This window comes from Danio aesculapii, chromosome 13 (assembly GCF_903798145.1).
Source record: "Danio aesculapii chromosome 13, fDanAes4.1, whole genome shotgun sequence".
In the NCBI taxonomy this organism is placed as follows: Eukaryota; Metazoa; Chordata; class Actinopteri; order Cypriniformes; family Danionidae; genus Danio; species Danio aesculapii.
This window is the reverse complement of record NC_079447.1, coordinates 39,166,216-39,184,472: the sequence shown is the minus strand read 5'-3', so window position 1 is coordinate 39,184,472 and position 18,257 is coordinate 39,166,216. Positions and strand designations below refer to the sequence as shown.

Here is an 18,257-nt window from a genome sequence, read left to right as displayed (position 1 = left end):
AGCATACAGTTTACAGCATTGCTTTTATTTACTTTATGTATATTTGGTACTATCCGTTAGTAGCCCATACTGTCATTTGTTTATGTGAGCATTCTGTTCATTAATATCACATCAGAGGCATTAAGGTACATTTATGTCCTTTAAATTGCACTCATTAAATAATGCGTCCTCATTAAAAACTCATTTTATGTTTCGAGTAATCTCAGGGTCATTTTGATGTTACTGAAGGGAGTGATGGGTCATTTAGTTACTTATTAATTAGTCTGTCTTTTTCACCGTTTACCATTAAAAGCACAAAAAACTTTTCATTTTATTTAGCATTTTAGCTGGTCATTTACATGACGACAACATTTAGGGGACTTTATTGTCTTTTTTTTTTTTGTAAACTTTGTTCTGTTTTAAATTGAGTAGTGTATTCACACTAAATAAATGTCGGCAGCTAGCTCTCGGCAACTCTCACATGGTCGCCCACTGAAGCCAAGCAGGGCTGTGCCTGGTCAGTACCTGGATGGGAGACCACATGGGAAAGCTAGGTTGCTGCCGGAAGTGGTGTTCGTGAGGCCAGCAGGGGCGCCCAACCTGCGGTCTGTGTAGGTCCTAATGCCCCAGTAAAGTGACGGGGACTTCAGACTATAAGGAAATAGATATACTGAAACTAGTGAAACTATCATGATTTATGGGTCTATGTGTTGTTTTCTGTATGTTATGTGTTATGCCGTGTGTGTTGTTGTGTGTGAGGGTGTGCTTGTTTGTTTACCTTTTGCGCTGGCAGTGTGCTCTCAGATCAGCTGACTTAATCAGCGTTCACCAGCTGATTCCTGTTTTGCTGGCTATACAGTATATTCAGTCAGTGGTTAATGCTGGTTATCAGTCCGTTGTTGTTCTTGTTTGTCTTCTAGGGTTTATCTGAAGTCTGTTTCTCGGGTGACGAGATCTTTGGCCTAGTAGGAACTCTTTGTTTTTGGACTTTTTGCTATTTTCTTTGTCTTCAGCTTTCTGCCCTTTTGAACTCTTGGCAGCTTGTTTCACTGTTGCACTTATAATAAATGTAACTTCACTTGCTATTGGATCCTCTCTCATCCTGTTTTTAATCGTGACAGAAACAATGTTGTTGGGATCACTTTCAGAAAGTTTTTCTGCCTGGTAATATATGGTAAAACACACAGCCAGTCAATTTAAAGCTACAGACAGCGTTGCGGTGGCACTCTGCTTGATGTTAAGTCATATTTTCAAAGATTTAGGGCTTTATTTTAATGATCTAGGCACAAAGTTTAAAGCACATGGCGCAAAAGCATTAAGGGTGTGTGCGAATCCACTTTTGCCATTTTAAGGATGGAAAAGTACGCTTTGCACCCTGGTGCATGGTCTAACAGGGTTGAGCTTATTCTCTTAATGAGTTATGGGTGTGTTTTGAGCATAACGTGCATTAAACCAATCAGAGTTTGACCTCACATTCGCTTTAAGGGTTAGTTGCATCGCACCATGGGGCATTTGCAATTTACATGGCGGACTTTGTAACTGGAAAAACTGAATGCTTTACTAGCATTCAGATGTGCTTGTAGCACAACAAGGACAAACTAAAAATAAAGAGATTGTTATCATTCATCTGTGGGATTGCAAATATTTTTATTATGATATTTATAGTTATGGTGCTTGGTGTGAACGTGCCTTAACGGTCATGCACATCTATGAAGTGCATGTTTACATAAGAAAACAATGGAAGAATTCCACATTAGAATGGAAAAACAAGCTCTGTGTGAGTGGCCATTTAGCCTGTAGGGTGCTGTTATTAGGAATTCAGTGTGAACACAAACACCCAATAGAGATCCTGATTCCCTCCCAAATGTTACATTTTACTCAGTTGCTTCTTTCTATTCATGTATTTTCTTGTCTGAATATTTTTGTGAAGTCTTTCCTCATACTAAAGTGCCCCGGGTCTCAGAATGTCACACATTTTACTGCAATTGTTATCATAAATAACAACGTTTAATATAGGAACAGAAAGTCACTGATTTTGTTTTTACAGTAAATGACTCTGGAAGATGGGAAGTGAGTCTAGCTATTTCCACCCTGGAGACACACTATTTAAGCCGTTTTCATTTGTGTGGCCTTGAACCGATGGGCAATTCAGTCGCACGTAATCACTGCAGCTCCTCGCCGATTCTCCCCTGTGAGCGTCACGACTGATCTTAATTAATTACCCAATCTGGATCCATAAAACGCAGCCTGTGGACTGTACTGAAACTTACACAGTCCCAACCCAGGCCTCTAGCTGAGTCAAAGTACTGTATTTACGTTTCTTGACATATATATCTATCATTATCACTTTGTATCGTAATGAGACATCAGTTAGTAAGCCAAACCTTAGTTCTGATATGAGTCTATTGTTAAGTATCGTTTCACTTTCGTACAGCCTAAATCAGTCAGATGGACGAGTTTGCACAACTACAGTATGTGCCATTTCACTTCCTGCTGGAATGTTAGCCTGTGAAAAGATTATTGGCAGAGCTCAGTTACAACATTTCAGACACAACATCACAGCACTTCTGAAGGACAGCGTGTACCGAACATTCTGACCTTTCTTCTTGATTTAAAAACTGTGGGTTTTAATAAAAGTGGCTTAATTAATAAAAGGTTAAGCAATATATTGTTTTTACTGATTAATCAGCACCAAAAGTTGCCTTGTGGAGTACTGTAGTTAATTGTTTATTGGTATAGTGACTGATCAGGAAAATTCATTATGGGTCAATCTCTATAAATAAATTGTGCTTTAGATGTTGGCCCCAGTCCTGAGATGATACTGTAATGGTGTCCCAAAATTTCTCCAGAAAATTAGTTTATGAATATCCACTAACTATTAATCATGTTCATAGAAAGGTTAGTAATGAACATTTATTCATAAGTATTTATATGTATAAAGCATCTGTTTTGTCAGAAATGCTTCTCATATGATATGTGAACGACCCGTACAGCTTTACTTTGACATTTCCTCGAGAATGACGTTGACTGAAACTTTCTGTCATACACCATGTACCATTGGAGTACCATTGGTACCCTTTGGCAGTGGACACACAAGCCTGATAAAGTTGAACCGTACCGTACCGTACCGTACAAGGGCCAATAGTTGACCTTCTTGACACTTCTTTTGACATTTTCAGATTTTTATAGAGATAACAGAGATTAGTCCTCTTTTGAATCTACACTATGCTGATGCATAGGCATTTGTAGCTCAGCCTTCTTTTGTACAGTTTCATTTGAATTTTAAGCTACAGTCACCAAAATGGCATGTATTGGAGTAAAGCTGTCAATGGGGCAGTTTCATAGAGTTGTCAAAAATTCATCCCAGGCTCATTCTGAAAACGTACTTCTATATACATTTCTGAAGAGCGCCAAATACGTCCCAGGAGGTACTTTTTTTTCCCGCGAATCCACCTGAGGCTACTGTATATGCTTTTTAAGACCTCAAATTTCTCTCGTGAGTGCCATTCGCACTCTAAGTGTTTTCAATGTATATCATAGTTTGGAAAAGTCAAGGTTTTAAAACCGCCAACATTTTCTGTAATACCGTTCCTAAGGTATGTTTTTTTTTGTTGTTTTTTAGGACAACAGTATCTCCAGCAGAAAAAATATCCAAACCGTTTTAAATTGTAAAGAAATCAGTGTTTTTAAACAAATGAAGAAGTCAATGATTCATTTGAATTATTTAGCCTGACATGTTTACTGCTCCAATATATATATATATATATAAATAGGTTGTGTTCAAAGGGCTTTAGATGTTTAGTTTTTTACCCAGACAGTTATAAAGAATATATTTTAGAGCAGTAAGCACAAGATCGTGAAACTGTGATATTTTTATCCAAGGTTATAATACCATCAAAATTTTACACCAGCCTATGCCTATAAATGGCACCTGCTGTGCCGGAGACTGCTGTTTCGATGGACTGACTGACCCTCTCCTTCCCTAAACCCAACCAATAGTGTTTTCAAAAGCACAGATTGACCCGCCAACCCATTTAACATCTACATAATTCGCAATCTCTAGAGATGTATATAGGCTATGTTTACTGTATGTTCACACCAAAAGCGGTGAGAGAGTCAAAGTAGCTGGAAGTCATTCATTTTCAATGAGAGCCGGCGAGAAGCAGCATGGCGGGTCTTCTCCGGTGTGGGTATCAAGGAGAGTTGAAATCAAGTCAGCTTTATGGTAAGGAGCTATGATGCAGTTTGGCAGCAAGCAATCAGAATGTAGAAGTCCACCGCTTGAGAGGAGTCCAGAGAACACAGTCACTGTGAACTTTGGTTTTTAACCACAGTTGTTTCCAAAGGTTTGATTATTGCAGGATTTCCAATTATTTACAATGTTTTCTTACAGGAAAATGCATTGAAAAAGTTACTGGCGAGTTACTGATGTGCATAAATTATATATATATATATATATTTTTTTTTTTTCTTTTTTCTTTAAAAAAGCGGGAAGCTTATGCGCCAATACAAAACAGTATTGCTACTTCAGGATATTTCAGACATATGGACACATTGGATAATTAAGTGGAGCAAAGCCACACCACATGCAACTCAATCTTCTATTGTTAAATTAATTTAATAAAAAGTGTGCAACATTTTTAAGCTAAAAAGCATGTTTTATGCAGGAATGTAACTGATTTACTGCAACGGCCCCTTTAAATACGAGATCAATGTAGCGAATTTTGACACTATCACCGCCGGAGCTGAAGGTAGACAGCGTTGTCGCCAGGGCGGCCAGAGTGACCTTTGATGCTCTCACTGCCTTCGGTGTGAACGCAGTTACAGAATGAGCCTACAGTGTGTTGCAAAAAGTATTTATGGGGTATTTTGAGGATATCAGAGACTTTTTTTACATCTTGAAAAAAGGGGCATAATATTGTTTTGTAAAAATTGTGTATTTTATAACCATTTATAGGGTGTTTAAGGACTCAAAATGTTTAATCAGTTATCATTTCAGTTAAGTTTCAATTAGAAACATATGAAGTAACCCCTCTCTTTACAGTATATAAAGCATTTAGTTAAACCTTTTTAGTTAGACTTAAGTTAAACCTCTTTTTATGTCCTTTTGGGTGAAATGCAACATTGAAAAGAGCTCAGAATGATTCACAAACAGGAACAAAAACAATATAATTGATTGGAATAACAGATCCCACAGTACAGTAATAGACTGTATGAATAACAGCATCTGACCCCTTGACCCATCATCTTGTATTTGTGTTTGTCCTTCAGTCGGCCCCCTGTGGGGATTGGCTGTGTTCAGCTGGGGCAGTGGACATGTCCATCTGTGTGGGTTCAGCATACGGACACAATCTGCCAACCCGTGGGCCACTCACAGCGAGACCAGCGCTTCAATCCTCAGCATAATAAGCCTTGTAATGCCTTAAGTCTGATTACAAAGAGCTTCGTCATACAGTTGCAGCTGCCGAAGCTTGTGCTCCTGCAGGAACCGTCATCATCTGTATTGAATGACGACTGCAGGGGTTTTCTATACCGAGTCCAAATGCGTACTCAGTTTTTTCAATGCTCTCATTAATACTCTGAGGACAGAAACAGACTACAAACAATTCTTCAAATCTGTGAAACAGACTACAAACACATACCCATGTGCAGGACTCAAAAAGCTAAATATTGTTGGTGCCAGTGGTGTAGTGGTTAGTGCGTTGACACATGCACTCAGGTGCTCACGGTGACCTGAGTTCGATTCCCACCTCGTAGTCCTATGCCGATCCCTCCCCTCTCTGCTCCCCATGCTTTCCTGTCAATAATCTCTACTGTCCTATGCATTAAAGGTGAAAACCCTGAAAAAATTGTTATAAAAAAAAAAAGCTAAATATTGAATCTTCCCCAATTACACTTAGGCGATGCAATGATTTTTTTTCTTTTTGCAGATTCTAAAAGTTTTGTGTTTACATCCAGATTGAAATGGGAAATTATGGATGTCCCATAAACAACATAGACTCATTCTGAAAACGTAGCCCTATATACATTTCTGGAGATCCCGAATTATGTAGCCAGAGGTGCGTATGGCTGCATTTCGTTAATAAAACGAATGCTACTGGGTGGTATGATGCCATTACTTTTTGTGCTTACCAGCTGACCGCTTACCTCTGTATGGACAGCTTGCCTGCTGTTACCAGTTTGTCCAGTTAGCTCACGATGTATGTCGGCGGACTTGAGACACAAAGAGGAGTTGACCACGACGACGGGGTAAGAGTCTGGCGAAAAACGGTTCCAAAAAGCGGGTAAAGCCGCTTTTCCACTGTTCATGACATTTGGACAAGACTGTCGGAATATGCCACCTTGTGGCAGTCGCACAGAATTTTCAGTTTTGTCATGCACCATGGGAAAGAAGCTTTTCTCGCAGTGTCTGAAATAGAGCCTTTACTCTCCGATCGTTCAACATGGTAGAACGAATGGAATACTAGAAACTCATAGGCATTTTTTTAATATAGACTTTTTACTGATTCAAAAAATAATGGAAAAAAAAATACTATTTCTCATCTCGCGTGCACAGACCTGCTTGGACAACACTGGAATACATCTAGTATAGTCACAGGAGTTCAAATATTTCAACGTATCTGCAGCTCAAATCAGATCCGAATTTTCCTCATACGGAGATGATCGGAACTCTACACAGCTCCCAGGTTACTTTCCATTGGAAATGAATGACTTCCGGTCTGTTGCTTGTCGTTTGTTGTGTGCAGAGGAAAGGCGGCTTAAGACAAAAATAGAAGCCAAAAAATAAAAATAAACAAGTAAATAACAGGGTGAGAATGTGGTAAAATCTGAAAAAATGTGGTAAAAAGCAGGCAAGGGCTTTTCTTTTTCTGGATTTCTTTTTTAAAATTATTGGTTGGGTTTAGGGAAGGGGGTGGGCGTGTCAATCGCTGATTTTGAAAACACTATTGGTTGGGTTTAGGGAAGGAGGAGGGTCGGTCAGTCGATCAGTCAGTCATTTAGTCAGTCGACAGCAGCCTCTAGTGGATTTACATGAGAACAGCAGGCGCAAAAGGCACTTGTGAGAGAAATTTGGGATCTCAAAAAGCTTACACATTACCCTCTGGTGGATTCGCGAAAACAAAAACTGCAAAAAAAAATTACCTCCTGGGACGTATTTGGCACTCTCCAGCAATGTTTATAGTGGTACGTTTTCAGAATGAGCCCGAGTTGCCCATAAAATTACATTTTTCATAAGTTCATGAGTAATTGATGGTTCATTACTCAGTGGCGACCCCAGATAAATCAGGAACTTAGCTGAAGGATAGTGAGGATAATAAAGCACTGCGTGAAGGGCATGCACGTTAAAAAGAGGGTATCTAAGAAAGAAAGTTTTGGAGCAGAGCCATAGTGTCACCTTTTACTAATTATTTTTTTTCTGAAATCTTATTAACCTCAGCTAACCCTTGTATCATGCATGACTTTTTAAAAATAGATTGTAAAATGATGACAACATTTAAAGTAAACTAAAAGTATCTCTACAACATGTTTTAAGTAGTTTTTATAGTTATTGACTCACTTTATATTGTGCTATCAGCTACTAAGTGAATCATTTAGTACAGTGTATTTACGTATACATTAGCTGTAATAATGTGCATCTGTAATCACACTGTTGGCCTTATTTTATTTACATTTTATTTAATTGTATGATTATCTTGGCATTCTAAGCATTTAGATGTTAAGCTCAAAATTTTGACATAAACATCTGTGGCCACTTCTTTGAATTCCAGCATATTCTTGTAATAAATACTGACACAAACTACTGTTTGATCAGCAGTATGACCATATCGTATTGTTCATGTTAGTGTCAGTCATTTATATTATTGCTTACAGCTCCTGCTGTGAATAAGCTTTGTAAAATCTTTATTATATGTTCAGCTTTTTTTATGATAACGGTTTGAAATGGCAAAAGGAATATAATAAGCAAACGCTGCTGTAAATGTCAGTGCTCATATCAATGTGGCATATAAAAGAAAATAAACATGAAGGAAGTTCACTTTTATACCCCGTTGATGTGAATCATTTCTCTTCCATTTAATGCCATTAGATAAATACTCACTTCCCAAAACAACTGTTTCACTTTAAAATTCTGTAGAAAATCTAACATTTTTGGAAAGAAATAAGTCTTCATGTTAGATCTAATGTGCTGTAAGACCATTAAATAAAACTGTTTCGTATTTTTTGTATTGCATTATAATTTTATTCTTAAAATGCCTTTAGAGTGTTAACTTTCATATATTTGATGTGAAATGCATATATTTAATGTACTCTTTAAGAAAAATGAAAGTGTTTATTGACCTTGGACGCATGTAAACATAATCTATTGACCTTATTCTTGACGTATGAGTGACTTGAGACTTCCGGTGCTATTCACGTTCATTGATATTTACTGGTTAAAAACAGCTCGCTATGATGCTTGATGTTGCAAACTAATGTTTTCTTATTGTACTATTTAACTTTTTATGTGTAGTCATGAACACGTGTTTATAGAGCAAGTAGTTTGATCGTTTTCTGCCGTTTATTATTCCTAGTCATTTCTCCCATAGGCAACTGAATCGGAAGTTCAATCGCAAAAATGAGCACACTTCAGCATGGAAGATTAGGTCAATTGGAGACTTCCAGAATAAAATAAAGGACCTTTAAAATACATGAATTGATCCTGCTTTATATTGTGGCCTGACTAGTGTACTTGCACTGAAATCATTTCATACATGTTCATACATGTTTTTACATTGTACTTAGGATTGGTTAAATTCATGCATGTATGGCATCTTTAATTTACTTTAATTACACTGTTTAATTAAAAGGTAACCATCCCTTACACCTTAACCCACCCTTAAACCTACCCATACCCAATCCAGGCTCATTCTAAAAGCGTACTGCTATATACATTTCTGGTGAGTGACAAATATGTCGCATGAGGTATGTTTTTTTTGCAGTTTTTGTTTTTTGTTTTCACAAAACCACCAGAAGCCAGTTTGTATGCTTTTTAAAATCTCAAATTTTTCTCGCAAGGGCCATTCACGCCTGCTGTTCTCGCATAAACCACATAAGCTGATTTCGACTGACTGATTGACTGACCCACCCTCCTTCTTTCCTTAACGCAACCAATAGTGTTTTCAAAAGCAGCAAATGACCCGCCCACCCCCTTCCCTAAACCCAACCGACAGTTTTAAAAAGCAATCCAGAAAAAGTAAAGCCCTCGTCTGATTTTTGCCACATTTTCAGATTTTACCACATTATCACCCTGTTATTTACTTGTTTATTTTATATTTTGGCCTCTGTTTTTGTATAATCCGCTGTCTGGAACGTTCTTCGCTAGACTCAAATCTCGTCAACGTGGTCAACTCCTCTCTGCATCTCAAGTCCACCGACGTACATGGCAAGCTAACTGGACAAACTGGTAAAAGCGGGAAAGCCATCCATATGGAGGTAAGCGATGAGCTGGTAAGTGTAAAAAGAAACAGTGTCATGCCGCCCCATAAGTGTTCATTTAAGGACAAAATGCAGCCATATGTACTTCTGGCTACATAATTTACAATCTCCAGAAATGTACATAGGGCTACGTTTTCAGAATGAGCCTATGTTGCCCATGCCACCAAACCTGTCCCTAACCCTACTTGTATCCCACCTCAAGACTAGCAGAAGTGTTCTGCAATACATTATGAACACGTTAAGTGTTATACATTGTATTTATTTTTGATGCAAGTATATGCATTAGTAGTTAAGGCCAATTAATATAAAGTGGGACCAAATAATTTTACTTTATTGTAATTCTGATATAATAATAAAAATAATAATAATAAGAAGAAGAAGAAGAAGAAGAAGAAGAAGAATAAGAAGAAAATAATAAATAACTTTAATATTTTATTAAGTTAATTAAGAGTTAATTGTTTTTTAGTAGTGATAATAGAAAAATTATACTAGTAATATTTTATATTGGCTGAACTAGCCAGTCTTTTTAATGTTGTTGTTTTTGATGAGCACTGACTGATGGGATATTAATGACTGGAATTGATCCAGATCTCCACAGCTCTCAGTAAAGCAGGCATTGTCACTGGGGTTTGAGTGGGTGACCTGCTTCTGATGCGCTTCTGCTCTGTTCTGGTCTGCAAAACAATAACATCCTAAAACCTGAGCTTGTGTTTCCAAAAAGGGGTCGCTTAAACGAATAGTTTACCAAAATAAGCATTTGCTGTTAATTTACTCACCCTTAGAGCATCCAAAATGTAGGTGATTTTTTTCTTCAGTATAACATTTCAGTTAAAATTGTGTGTGGTGATGTATTAAATGCAGGTCAGTGACTACTACTGACACTATGGCTGCGTTCCAATACTTTTGAGTATGTAACAGAAGTGTATTCAAGCTTTGGGGCACACTACTTTCTCATTAACAGACTATTATGTTGCTTAGTTACGTGCCCTGTCAATCATCTTGTCACATCAACCACTTTTCTTTTTTATTTAATTTCCTACCATTTTCTAGCCGTTTAATCTGCCATTCGCAGGTCTTTCATGCAGAGAAATCTCCTCAGGCGTTTGCATAATTATACACTCAGAAGTTAATGGTCTTTATAAAAGTTCACGTTGTTGTTGCAGATGATATATAAAGTGGAAAATGTGAAATAAATATACTCCAGAAGGTCCAAATACCCAAATATTTGTACCAAAGCCTCTCCACTTAGCCACTGGTCTCACGCAACCGCCATGTTTGTAGTTTATTAACACTTTTTACCTGTGGTTTTAATTTAATCGAATTCACATTCAACATGCAATGAACTGTGGTCATTATACGAGTAAGCATAGATCTGCCCTTCAAATTTCTACCAGAAAAAATGTAACGAGATGTGACACTGAAAACGGACCTGTGGATCCAAATGCAAGTTTATTAAACAGAGAATGATCAGGAAAGCAATGCTCAAACCAGGAGTAAATAGATGTGCACAGGCAATCCAGAGTCATAGTCAAATAAGCAGGCAGATGGTCAGAAGGCAGACAGGAATAAACAGACAAAGAAGGCGAGGATCCAAACACGGCAAAGAAAGACAAAGGAAACGCGTTATGTGCAGTGAACAAGATTCAGCAACTAGTGTGTGTGTGTGTGATGCCTAAATAGTCCAAGTAATCAGTTTTTGATAGTATGCAATTATTCAAGATTAGGAACTGGTGTGTGTGTGTGTGTGTGTGTGTGTGTGTGTGTGTGTGCGTGCGTGCGTGCGTGCTTGTGTGTGTGTGGTGCATGACTGGATCTTGTAGTCCATGAAATGGCGGATTTGTAGTCCGTTAGCGATCAGTGTATATACCAGCAATCTGCTCAGGCTGGATCACTGGTGACCATGACACTAACTCAGTAACTTTACAATACTCATTTGATTTGGGACATACTCATTCTATTTTCAAATAGTAGTTGCAACACATTCATTGTGAAAACATACCCGGGTATACATTTCTGGAGAGCATGAATTATATAGCCAGAGCTACGCATGGCTGCATTTCATCTTTAAAACGAACATTACAGGGCGATGTTTCTTTTCATGCTACCAGCTGACCGCTTACTTCCGTGTGGACGGATTTTCCACTGTTACCAGTTTGCCCAGTAGCTTGCCACATACGTCTACGCAGTTAGGAGTTGCGACGACAGGGTTTGAGTCTGGCGAAGAATGGCTCGAGAAAGCAGGTAAAACAAAAACAGGGTGAGAATGTAGTAAGATCTCAAAACGTGGTAAAAATCAGGCGGCCACGAGGGCTTTTCTTTTTCTGGATTGCTTATGAAAACACTGTCAGTTTTGTTTAGGGAAGGAGGTGATCAGGTCAATTGGTGCTTTTGATAACACTATCAGTTGGGTTTTGGGAAGGGAGTGGGTGAGGTTATCGGTTGATCAGTCAGTCAGTCAGTCAGTCAGTCAGTTGACAGTGGCCTCTGGTGGATTTACAGCAGGCATGAATGGCACTCACGAGAGAGATTTGAGATCTGAAAAAGCAGCGGCCTCTGGTGGATTCACGAAAACAAAAACTGCCAAAAACTGTACCTTTCAGGCCGTATTTGGCGTTCTCCAGAAATGTATACAGGGGTACGTATCAATAACAAGTCTGGGTTTTGTATTCATGATGGATAGTGTGCGAAATGAGAAGGAACATTCGAAAATCAAAAAAGTATATAAAAACTAAATAAGAATGAAAACTTACAGCTCCTGATGATCCAGTGAGTTCTTTTGAATAGCAATGAATGACCTTCTGCTTTTCTTTCATTCTGCCATGTTTTTTGTATGTTTTTTCTCTGTTAAAGCACATCACATGTATGCTGAAAGTAGCCTGTCCATGTTTCACTCTTATCACATGGCCTGTACAGCAGCTGCCTGAGGAGCATGTCTGACAGAAGCACGCGAATGCAAAGACACAGGAAAAAGAAGCGGACAAAGAAATGCATGCAGGCAATTTGAGTTTTATGGTCATTTAAGGTAGAAATACTCAGAACTCTTTTGTGTTTTGTAAATGTAACAAAGTTACAATAGTAGATCGACATATACAGAAGTTAGGGTACTATACTTATATGGGTATAATTTTAACAAGTTATTAAACTACAAAATTTAAAAGACAATCATAATGATTCCTGTGGAGCCTAGTTCTATTGTTTAAGCTCTACTTAAAAAAAAAAAACTACTTATAATAGGTTAGAATTATAGATAGATTTAGGGCTGGGCGATAAAATCGGAATCGGTATTTATTGACCAAACACCATTGTCAATAACGATTAAAAAAAGTTTTGGTATGAAGCGCTATAGTTTTATTAAAATGTGGCTGCTGAGCGTGCGCCTTGGAAGGAATGCCAACATGGGTGTTATTTTGTCATTTCCAATGGAGGCGCACACGTGACGTGTAACTTTTCAGAATGCCACAAGCTCACCACGATTCATGTAAGTTCTTTAATTATTTGGATTTTTTTGGTCGTTTGTTTGTTCTTTTATTAGTTTATTCATTCATTGATTTATTCTTTCATTTGTTCATTTGTTTGTTTGTTCATTTGTTTGTTTGTTTATTTGTTATTTCATTCTTTTTTGGTTTGTTTGTTTATTTGTTTTTGTTAGATTGTTAATTTTTTCATTCATTCGTTCTTTCTTTCTTTCATTCAGTCTTTTTTCCTCCATCTGTTCATTCATTCAATTGTTCATTTGTTCTTTCTTTCTATCATTTCATTCTTTCTTTCGTTTGTTCGTTCAGTCATTCTTTCATTCAGTCGTTCTTTCATTAGTTTGTTCATTCTTTCTTTGATTCATTTCTTCATTCTTTCATTTGTTTGTTTGTTCGTTCTTTTGTTTGTTTATTTATTTTTTCTTTCGTTCTTTTTTGGTTGCTTGTTTATTTGTTCTTTTGTTAGTTTGTTAATTTTTTCATTTGTTCTTTCTTTCATTCATTCTGTTTTTTCTTCCATCTATTCATTCATTCATTCAATCATTCATTTGTTCTTTCTTTTGATCATTTCATTCTTTCTTTCGTTTGTTCGTTCGGTCATTCTTTCGTTCAGTCATTTTTTCGTTAGTTTCTTCATTCTTTGTTTGATTCTATTGTTTATTCTTTCATTTGTTCATTTGTTTGTTCGTTCTTTTGTTTGTTTATTTTTCTTTCGTTACTTTTTGTTTGCTTGTTTATTTGTTCTTTTGTTAGGTTGTTAATTTTTTCATTTGTTCTTTCTTTCTTTTATTCATACTTTTTTCTTCCATCTGTTCATTCATTTAATCAATCGTTTGTTCTTTCCTTCGGCCGTTCTTTCGTTCTGTAATTTTTTTCGTTAGTTTGTTTATTTTTTCGTTCATTTTTGTCACTTCCAATGAAGGCTCACAACTTGCACGACACACACAGGTTGTGCAAGCGACGCACACATGATGCGCACACAATTCCAGGTACACCTATTAAAAACAACATCTAGACTTTTTAAAACACTGAATGCCGCTAGCGCACCACGATTCATGTCGTTAGAACTAATCAATCTGCTTCACACTTTATATGGAATATACACATTTATATTGTTCAATATTTATTTGAATGATGATGGTTGGTTTCTTTAGTTGTAAGCTCAGATTGGATTATTATAATTTGTTTTGTTTACAGTTTGAGGTTTACTGTATCATTATTATGGACTCCTTACAGATGTTGATCTACCTTTACCATTGCAAACACTTTGTAACATTTTATTTATCAAGTTTAAGAGTCCCTTTAACACTTGTTTATTTTATTATAAAGAGATCAGATATTTTGTTTAAATATTTTAGTTTTTGACTATTAAATCTACTCTTTTTGCCTTCGTAATGTTGGTAAATTAAAATAAAGTGGTTAAAAAAAATAAATCTTAATATTCCTATTCCTAACAATTGTATTGTTACAAATATTTAATAATTATCAATATGGAATGATATGAAACATGATATCGTGATTTATTTATTTTTTTGCAATATCACCCAGCCCTAGTTTGATTCACATTCACTTTCAGACCTTTTCGAGTTTGCGGTCAGTATAAAAACACACACTCTCACACACACTCTCTCCACACTAACAATACACGTCATTGAGAGCTGAGAGACAAAAATCAAGATTTCGGAGTTGCTGATGTCTTGCTTTAGTGAGTGTTTTGTTGATGGTGTTCAGAAGCTCATCTTCTGGGTTTCTGTGTGTTTTGGAGACCTCCGGCCCTTCTCTTGGAATATGAACTGAATGGACTATTACATGCCAATTTCATGGCCCATGGGTCATCTGATATCCTCCACAGTCCGTTTAGCTCAAAGTGTCTCCCAGTCTCCTCCAGGATTCACTCAGAGCCTCATATATAGTTGCACTCGTCTGTTCTCTACACTCTTTATTTCTCAACAGGCTGCTGAGGGACTTCTCAATGCTTCAGCACCGTCTCTTTAATGTGTGCCGACAGAGAGCTGAGCTCACTTTCAGTCACTTCACACTAATTGAGTTCAGTTGCTTACTTATTTATTTATTAGTTTGTTCTTTCTTTCTTTCTTTCTTTCTTTCTTTCTTTCTTTCTTTCTTTCTTTCTTTCATTCTTTCAAAAGTGTGTTTTTAAACTCCCAACTTCAAATATTTATCATCATATTTCTTAACATGAAATATTAACACATTTTTGTTTATATAAAATTATATTGATAGTTAATTTGAACTCAAAGGAAAATAATATTTTGCTTAAATGCTATTTAGAAAATAATACCACATCAATTATAGAATTTCCTGGCTTTAACTAAAACATGACAGCATTTTGACAGCATTTTACAAATTTTATATTACTTAATGTTATAAATACTATAAAAATGGCCGATGAGAAAAATAATAATTTATTAATTACGTCAGTTAAATAATAATAATAACACCACCATGCCAACAGAGGAAATTTCCCAGCTTAACAAATATTTCCTGCTTACCATTACACAGCATAAACAATATTGATGCTCAAAAACATGTAACTCACAGAAACAAATATATATTAAGTACATTTTCAGTAATCAAAAAACTTTACATTAAAACAAATCTTCATAATAAGAAATATTAGTGCTCAAAAGCACTATATATTCAGTGAGGAAAAATTTGGCAGATTGTTTAATTATTAAGCATTTAGAAAGGTGTGCATTATTCTCTAATAATTTGTAGATACTTTTTCCACTTACACTATTGGTACCATACCTTAAGACACTGTTTAGATGTGGCATTGCAAGACATTTGTCAGGTTTTTGTTCTTTTGTTGTGTTTAAGACTAGTTTCTCCCACATCTCATCCAGAGCCTTCTGTCTTGTTTGATTTGATTTTTGACAGTTTATGCTGTGAAATAACTGAAGTCATTGCACATATTGATATGGAAATGTATTTTGATCAATACCTGCCTGGAACTGCCGTATACCATAAAACATATTAGAAATATATATGCAAACACTAATGTTATCTAGGAAATAACACCACAGCAAATGAGAAAATATTCAGACATAAAACATTTCATAAGTGCTTAAAAACGGTATTTAAATATAATAAAAATAAAATAATTTAAATAAAATAAAACTTGTGATAAGAGGATTATGGTTAGGTATTGATGTTTCCTTCTTGTGTCAGAGAGATCAGTTCATATATCACTGTCAGAGTCACGTGAATGATTAACCGGCTCTGTGAAACTGCACATTTTGTTCCTCATATTTTAGCTTTGGATTTATGTAAGGAATATTTCACTTATTTGTCACCAGAAAATCAACATACTTCCAGTGGTCACTGTAATGGGAAATTTTATTTGTGTTTATTTATAGCAAGTGAAAATGCCTTTCCAGTCAACTCAGGAAGTCTCATTTACTCAGTTTGATATCTTTGTTGTCACATTATATGCAGATTTGTACAACACAACATGAAACCTGAAAAACAAAGCATGAAGTGTTTTTATACTGAACTAGGACTCGTCTAGATGTAATTATTTTCACAAATGTATTCATCGCCCTTCTCATTTTAATTCAGTGTTTTATGTTCATATATTTGCAACATTTTTAAAAAGGTCTCATTACACTTTAATTATTTAGCTTTAGATAATCATTTTATCGTCCTTCTTTTTTGTATTTTATTTAATTTTGCTTTTTAAATTATTTTCAGTCCTTTTTAATTGTTTTCTTTTCTCTATAATTTAGCAATGATTATTAAAAAAGTTTTAGCTGTAGCTGTGCTCAGTAAAGACACCTTTAAATTTATCGTATTTTTATTATTTTATTTTAGCTTCATTAATTTATCGCTCTTCCTATTTGGGGTTTAACTTTTGTCTTTTCAAAACATAGCAATAAAACCCTGTTGTATAATTGTCAAAAATAGAAGATAGTTCCCACTGTCACTTCACCAAAGCTCACTTCAGTTGGCCTGATACTGGCAATACAGCAGCCCAAACCACTTAATCGCGGATGTAAGTCCTAAACCGCTCACTGTAGACTCAACTTTTTTGATTTTAGTAACTTTAGACTTTTAGACTAGATTTCTTTTGTGAACTAGTCCTACACTGTAAAAAAATCCTGGTTGCCTTAAACTTTTAAGCTGAATCAAGTTAACATTATGTCCCATTGAACCTATATTATGTTAAACTGACTTAAAACAGCTTGCGTAACTTATAAAATTAGGTTAGAACATGATTAACTTAGTTTAATAAGTTACAATGACCTAAAAACTTATGTTGTCAGAATTAATTGGTCAAATCATTTTGTGTAGGATTTTCTACTAATCTAAACCAAAGTCAGATAGTAGATACAGTAGATAAGCAATTCCAGTGCTATGGATGTGACATTTGCAGTAAAAACTCAAAACATAATGTCACGGATTGGCCAGGCTCTTCCACCAGCATCACGCAACGATCACCGTCACCTGAGTATTAACCACGCACAGCTGCACCCAATCACTTCCATTCACTATATAAGCACACACCTCACTTCAGTCAGTGTCCGGTCTCGTTCCCACGAAGCGGACTCATAGCGAGTACCTCCTGGTAGTCACTATCACATTTCTCTAATCGCTTGAACTTACTTGATCTCTGTCTCGTTCCAGTCTGTCCAGTGTTCCCGGTGTCCTGTCTGTCTCGAGAGTGTCTTCAGTCTGTCTTCCCCTCAAGCCCTCTGGTGTGTGCATTTGGTCTCCCTCAGTGTCTGTCATCCATCCTGCTCCGAAGAAGGAATACCATCTCAACATTACTACAATTACATCCCCTTTGTTATCCTCGTATGCTCCTCTGCTGTAATAAACATCTTTCATTACATACTCACCTAACTTGTCCGTCTGCTTCCCTAACAGAAGACCGGACCTTACAGTTTACAGCATGAGCACTCCGGATCCCATTCAGGAGTTGGTGGACTCCCTGAAGAGAGTTTTAATGCCAGCTACTCCACTTCCCGAAGCACCACCAGCACCGAGCACTTCTTCACCGTCCACCCACTCATCCAGTCCCATGGCTCGACCAGCGCCCTACTCTGGCGGGGCGGAGGAGTGCAATGGCTTTCTATTACAATGTTCTCTGATATTCACAATGCAACCAGATTTATACCCTACAGATCGGTCCAAAATTGCCTTCATCATCTCCCTTCTCTCTGGGTCGGCTCTCAGGTGGGCAGAGATCATCTGGCAGCAAGCTGGGCCGGTAACCAGTTCCATTCATAACTTTATCACATATTTCAAGGAGGTCTTTGGTCGTACAGATGGAGAAGTAGCAGCCGGAGAACAACTATATCATCTGAAGCA

The 18,257-nt window shown here is 36.7% G+C and overlaps 1 protein-coding gene across 2 annotated transcripts in view; it reads left to right on the top strand.

Annotated features, from left to right (window-relative positions):
* The window catches only part of marchf8 (membrane-associated ring finger (C3HC4) 8), a 223,674-nt gene that overhangs the window by 71,850 nt on the left and 133,567 nt on the right, over positions 1–18,257 (top strand). The window lies entirely within an intron of this gene.